This window comes from Pteropus vampyrus, unplaced genomic scaffold (genome assembly GCF_000151845.1).
Source record: "Pteropus vampyrus isolate Shadow unplaced genomic scaffold, Pvam_2.0 Scaffold216, whole genome shotgun sequence".
NCBI classification, from domain to species: Eukaryota; Metazoa; Chordata; class Mammalia; order Chiroptera; family Pteropodidae; genus Pteropus; species Pteropus vampyrus.
Window position 1 is genome coordinate 2,272,665 of NW_011888997.1, and position 7,747 is coordinate 2,280,411.

Genomic DNA, 7,747 nt, shown 5'->3' on the forward strand with positions numbered 1-7,747 from the left:
TAGTTACAGAACTGAAACCCCTGTGTCCTGCTGGCTGTTGGCTGGGGATTGTTCTGTTTCTAGAAAAGCTGGGTTGTTCCCTGTTTGTTGATCCCCTCAAAGACAGCGGCTGCAAGTTTTCAACTTATGCTTTCATTCTCTCTGACTCTTCACCTGACTTATCTCTTGCCTTCTCTTCTATGGCTTTCCTCCTACAGATTTTCTGATATTTTCTGCTTGTAAAGGTGCAGGTGAACAGACTGGGCACATGTAGAGAGTCCAGAATAATTTCTTTATTTTAAAGCCAAGTGATTTTTATCCTTAATTCCATCTGTGAGTTTCTTCATAGCAGTACCTCAACTAGTGTTAGGTTGAATAGTCAGGACAGGAATCTTACAGGGGTGTCAACTTTAGAATTCAGTCTACCATATTTGGATTCATAATTCTTTAAACCAATTTCTTCAAGTATTCTCTAATCATTATTCATCAAAATTGCTGAAGTTATTTCTTCTCACTGTTACTCCTTCTATTTTGACCTCACAATTTTTTCTTAAGGTTTTTTAGTAAACAGTAAATTGCTGATATGATATATAAAATCACTAAATATGAGTTCATAGTCTAAAACCTGCCTTAGGTCCATGCCTAAAAAACAAAAATGGATACTCTTTCAATCATGACCACTCTTCCCTTCCACATCCTCTTCCATGTTTGCCCATCTTCTTTATGTCATAAAATTAACCCTGGGTGTGAGAGAAATAGATCAATAACTGACTGTTTATGTTTGAGTAAATGTTAAAGTATGAGGACTCTATTTATTGGAATAAATTGAACTTACTACTCTTAAGATATTACATGACTTTCTGCTACCTCTCCCTCCAGTTATGTTTTTATCTTATTTACTGAAAAATTATGATTCCAGTAATGTGAAAGAAATATCAAGTTTATAAAGTATGATTTGGGCACTGCACAGATGCCCAAAGGGAAATTTCTATCAAGAAATGGTGACCCAGCTGGACTGAGCTGGGTCAGAGCTCTTATGACAGGTCTTTTCCCATAACAGTTACGTGTCAGAAACACCTGACTCACTCCAACAGTGACAATCTCAAAGCAGTTTCTTATTTTTTTATGTCTCTGGCTCTAATTTCTGCCAGTGTTAACATTCAAACCACATTGATGAGGAAAGAGAAAAATTCAAGAATGAGTTGCATAGAAGAAAGGAAAAACAGTTTACTAGGGCATCTCAGTACAAATCAGTGTTCAACATTTGCAGTCCAATTTCTGTATTTCCTAATGGTAGAAGTGATGTTTTTTTTTTTCATGTTGTCCCACATACTGTTTCTCCTTTAATACCTTAGTGGGAATACTTAGCTTGTAACAGGTTCCGAATCATACCAACATAACATGCTCCATGAAAGTTTTCATGCTTGATCTTATAAAAATAAATTTAATGGTTTCCTCAAAACACTAAAATGTGAAATGCAAAAAAAAGATCAGTGTTTTGTTGTAATCTTTAAAATGAGATCATAAGTTACTTATGTTTATATCTAAAAAATAAGTTACTTTCAATGTTTTCCAGTTATTTGACTAGATTGTATCTAACCCAGCACATGCCCTTTTTATATTATGAATACTCAAAGCCTAAGGACCTCTCTGTAATTTTCAGTGTCAAACATCTACTAGAGCACCATGCACACAGATGTATTTAATATAGCTTTTTTTTTTTTAATTAAGGCTTCATTTTTAGAGCAGTTTTAGATTTTTTTTTTTACAGGAAAAAAAATGAGGGGAAGGAACTGAGATTTCTTATGTGCTCCTTCCCCTGACACATGCATAACATCCACCGTTATCTATATTACCCACCAGATAAGAACATTTGTTAAAATTAATGAACCTGCATTGACACATCATAATCATCCAGAGCCCATAGAGTTTAACTCTTGGTGTTGTACATGCTATGAGTTTAGACAAATGCACAATGATATTTATCCATCACTACGATAACATACAGAATATTTTCACTGCCCCAAAAGTCCGCTGTGTTCCACCTCTTTGTCTCTCCTTCTTTGCCTCCAAAACACAATTTGCAAGACAGAACAAGCATCAAAACTAGATATTCAGGGATGTTGGAATTATCAGACTGCATATTTAAAATAATTATAATTAATATGCTAGGGCTCTAATGGATCAAGTAGATAGCATGCAAGAACAAAAAGATGGAAATACTGAGAAAGACTTAGAAAGAAATACTAGAGATGAAAAACAGAAATGAAAAATGTCTTTAATGATTTGGATGCAGCTTTAAATCTGAGTTAAAGTACCTATAAATAGAATAGTCTAAAAATGAAAAACAAAGAGAACAAAAACTGAAAAAAAATATAACAGAATACCTAAGGACTGGACTGTGGGATAACTACAAAAGGTGTAACATATGCATCATGAGAATACCAGAAAGAGAGCAAGAAACAGAAGAAATATTTGAAGCAATAATGACTGAGAAATTTCTCATTTTTATGTCATACAACAAACCACAGATTTAGGAAGCCCAGAAAACACCAAGCAGGATAAATGCTAAAAACAAAAACAAAACAAAACAAAACAACAACAACAACAACAACAACAAAACTACACTTAGGCCTATCATCTTCAAACTATAGAAAATCAAAATCAAGGAAAAAATCTTGAAAGAATACAGAGGAAAAATTTAATGTGAGGAAGAAATTCTTGTCTTGTACCTGTTCATGAGAAAACTTCAAGTCTCTCACCATTAAGTATATTAACTGTAGATTTGTAGCTGTTCTTTATCAAGTTAAGGAAGTTCCCCTCCATTGCTTGTTTTAAACTAAGAGTTTTTATCAAGATCCTGTGAAATTCTTTTTCTGTGTCTATTAATGTGATCATGTAGGTTTTTTTCCTTAGCCTGATAAATTACATTAATTGATTTTTAAATCCTTTACAACATCATACTAGTTCTACTAATGCAACGACAAGAAAAGGACATAAAACAGATTGGTAAGGAAGACATAAAACTGTTTTTGTTCAGAGATGACATGCATTTCTATGTAGAAAATTCAAAAATAATTGACAAAATTCTGACACTAATAAGTTGTAGCATGGCTGGAGGCTAAAATGTTAATATAGAAAAATTAATTGTTTTCCTATATATTAGCAATGAACAAGTGGAATTTGAAGTTAAAAACAATACCATTTACATTAATTACATTAATTACAAAATAAAATACTTAAGTATAAATCTAATAAAATATATATAAGATCTATAATAGGAAAACGACAACTCTGAAGAACATTATCAAAAAAGAACTAAATAAAAGGAGAGATATTTCATGTTTATGCGTAGGAAGACTCAATTGTTTCAAGATGTCAGTTCTTCCCAATTTGAAAAAAATTGTGAGACATACCAAACAGCAAAAAACACAGGTTGAAGACAGAAAGCAAGCATCAGTACAGACATGCAGGGATGTTGGAATCATCAGACTTTAAATATAAAACAATAATTAATATCCAAACATGATGGTCTGGGTAAAGAAGAACTGCTATAAATAGGCCTTAGTCATATAGTCATGAGTTAAGGGTGAAAGGGAAGTATTTTATAGTCCTATGATAACGTCTCCATCTTTTAGTGAGCCTGTGCCTCTGGACTGGGAACTTTACAACTGTTTAGCCATTTTTTCTACTCTTAGTTGGGGCAGGATGGCTAAAGTGGGCTGGATTTGGGTATTTCCCTGCCCCCAGAGCAGTTGGGCTCTGATAATAATACCACATACAGTTAAGTTTGGGTTAAGGAGTTTCCCCTTGGTGCAAAGCTTGTTAAGAAAAAACAGAGTGTTCTGTAGTACTTTACAGTGGTTCTTTTTCTCCTCTCTCTGACAGAAGCAGAAGGAGATTTTTCTCCCATATTTACTATGGGAACCTGGTTGAGCTCTGGGAGGTAAATCTCATAATAAGCACCCCCTCACACACACACCCATTATGACTGGGGTTTCTTGGAGTTTTTAACTCTCAGAGTTGTTCACACTTAGCCTCCAGCAGTTACAGTCAGGTTTCTACCCTATTTAATAAATTTTTAGATAATTTCTTCTGACCATGACATTCAAAATTCTTAAACCAAGAAGAGTCTGATATAATAAACTAACAATGACTTGAATTTTGAAGTAAGATCATTGTAATCCCTATTCCTTTACTCACTGACTATAAGCATTTTTTATATCTGCAAAATGGACATCATAGTGATTTTGCAAGGCACAGTTAATAAAATATTATTCACAATTCAACATGCTGAGCAAATACTTATTACTGTTTGAAGGTGTCAGAATGAGGTGCTGTCTTAAAATTATCCTTAATATATCAGAATCAGATAAAACACATATGAAAGAAAATTAAAACTGTCTGGAGTGGGCCTGGTTAGGTGTAAAACATGCATGATTTGCATTTAAATTTGAAGACGATTATACAAGTTTTATTTTTTTAAATATAAATTTAATTCAGTAATTCCATTTCGTTCTGGTGTTATTTCAATTGTTATGAAGCTTATCTCAGTCCAAAACTGTACATAGCTGAAAAACTGTGCTTATTTTTTAAAAGCCCTTTGGAATAAAACTACTTCACAACTTGTAAAATATTATCATTCATTTTTGCCGTTTGGCTTGGGATTTTCCCATCACTTTTGAATTGTCTTTCCTGCTTCCCAAGATCCCTCAGCTTTTGACAATAAGAATAGGTGATCCCCTGAGTAAAATTCAGCCAGCGCATGGCTTGACAATTTGAACTTACTCTTTGCCTTTCAACTTCTCCTTCCACCTTTCTCTTTTCATAAAATCCCTAGAGATGCACAAATTTCACCTTCACTATGTGAAGATGTGTTTAGGGGAAAAAAAGAAAAAAAAAAGTGCTTTTCACATATACTTCAATATGTCCAAATTATACCAGTGGAACTTGATGAGAAATTAAAAAAAAAAAAAAAAAATGTTAAGATATAAATTTTACTCTGCTTTATGTGGAAGAAAATTCATATACCTACTATATAAATCTTCCCACTATTTATCTAAGATTATTTTAAAAGCAGCTTGTGGAATTCGTTTAGTTTATTCAAAAGCTGAGAAATCACTGTGAGAAAATACTTCTTGTAATCACTTTACTAGTATTCATTCTCCTTTCATTGGAAGCAAAACATAGTTGGGGTATCAAGTTCAATATTTCTTCCTAGCTCAAAATAAGAGCTGGAGAATATCTATTGCCTGAGGTAAATAATGGACTAATTCTCTAGGTTCTAGTTTTGGACTTGGACCTAATATAGTGTCTAATATAGTGTAAACTAAAAAATTATAATGGAAGCCTGTTTATATTGTTTATCAGCAGCAGCAGCAGCAGCAGCAGCAGCAGCAGCAGCAGCTGACCACTATTTAGTATTTAATCTACATCGGGTATTCCTTCCAGTACTCTGCAAAGATTAAATCATTTAAACTTTACAACACAGGCTTCTACCTGTTCACCTACAGTAATATCCTTTGTCTTCTTCTAGATTTACTTTATTAGACAGGTCTTTAAGTGCCCTTATCTAAATCCATGGTTTACCTACACATTTAAACATGATGCATTTTTTAAATTCTAGCACAGATAATGTTTCTGAACTGGAAATTTTCTGACAAATGACTTAGCAATTTCTCCACCTAGATGACATACTGCCATCTCAGCTAAAAAATATTCCCCTTCTATCTGTATATTTTTCCTGATAACATGGACAACACACATCATGTCACACAAATAAGAATTCTATCAGTGATCCTACATGCCTCTCTTTTACTTTCAACATTAATCATTTTAAGTTGAATCATTTCAAATTAATACCATCTCTTTTGCTTGTCCTTAAGTTTCCATTTCCACTGCAAAAGTTTTAACCACATACCTATCCTTCTATACCCTAGAAGCAATATTATCTAGTCATTAAGTGTAAAAATGCTGAGTTCAAGTCAGACATGGTTCACCCATTTCCATGCTGCCAAACTAGTTGTGTGACCTTGAACAAGTTTTTTAAACTGTAGAAGAAGAGCATAGAAATCTTTATCAATATAACAAGATTTAGGAAAAGCAAAATAAAAGTCAAGAAAACAGATAGTAAATAAGAAACATGAAATAAGATGTTAAAGTAAGTTAAAATGTATGAGTAAATAAAACAAAAGTAGAATATTAAATGTAGTTTTAAAAAGTCAAATATTATGAGTCTGCATTGTAAAATATTTTTACTTACAAAAGACGTGCCTAAAACAGAATGAAGCATAAAGAGATTTGAAAAATATACCATGAAATATCAATGACAGAAATACTGATATATCCATGTAAATACCACAATAAAATTATGAATTATAAATGAAATTTTAAACATTGTTTCACTTTGCTTTATCAGTCATGGATTTCTGTGGGAATTCACAGATACACTATTGAAAATATCTTATACAAAACAGAGAAAGCATTGACTTCTATAACTGGAAAGTTCAGTCATGGATTTGGCTTTGACATGGAAATATTTAGAGGCTTAAATGCCAGGGTCATTCTTCTCATCTTTTGACTCCTCTTTCCTCTTCAGTTTGCTTTAATTCAGCAGATAAATTATTTCCACATGCCAGCAATAAATGCCTACGTCAAGAAAAAATAAACATCTAAAATAAACAATCTAACTATTCACCTCAAAGAAATAGAAGGAAAACAAACAAACAAACAAACAAACAAACGAATCCCAAGGTTAGCAGAAGAAAGAGAATAGCAAAGCTTAGAGTGGGAAAAAAAATGAAATAGAGACTAAAAAGACAATAGAAAAAAAATCAATGAAACCAAGAGTTTTTTTTGAAAAGATAAATAAACTTTACACTAGATTCACTAAGAAAAAAAGAAAGAGGACTCATATAACTAAATTGAAAAATGAAAATGGAGACATTACAACTGATACCACAGAAATAAAAATAATTATAAGAGACTACTATGAACAATTATAAGACAATAAATTGGACAACATAGAAGAAATGGATAAATTCCTAGAAAAATACAATCTGCCAACACTGATTCATTAAGAAGTCCGAATAAACCAATTACTAGTATAAAATTGAATCTATAATCAAAAAACTCTTAACAAAGAAGAGCCCAAGAGCAGATGGCTTCAATGATGAATTCCACCAAACATTTAAAGAATAATACCAGTCCTTCTCAAATTCTTCAAAAAATATAAGAAAAAGGAACACTTCTGCACTTATGAGATCAGCATTACCTTAATACTGAAACCAGGCAAGGACACTACAAGGAAAGACAATTACCAGTCAATATCCCTTATGAACACAGATGCAAAAATACTCAACAGAATATTAGCAAACTGAATTCAATAGCACTTTACGAGGATCATACACCATGGTCAAGTGGGATTTAGTCAAGGGATTCAAGAATGCTTCGACATCTGCAAATCAATCATCGTGATACACCACATTAACAAAATGAAGATTAAAAATCATATCATCTCAATAGACAGAAAAAAAAATTTAATAAAATCCAAATTTCATTTATTATAAAAACTCTCAACAAACTGGATTTTGAGGGAATGTACATAATACAGGCTTTATATGAGAAACCCATAGCTGACGTCAAACTCAGTGATGAAAAGCTGAAAACTCTTCCTCTAAGATCAGGAACAGGAACAGGGCCCACTCTTATCATTTTTATTCAACACAGTACTGGAAGTCTAGGAAGAACAATTATGCAAGAAAAAGAT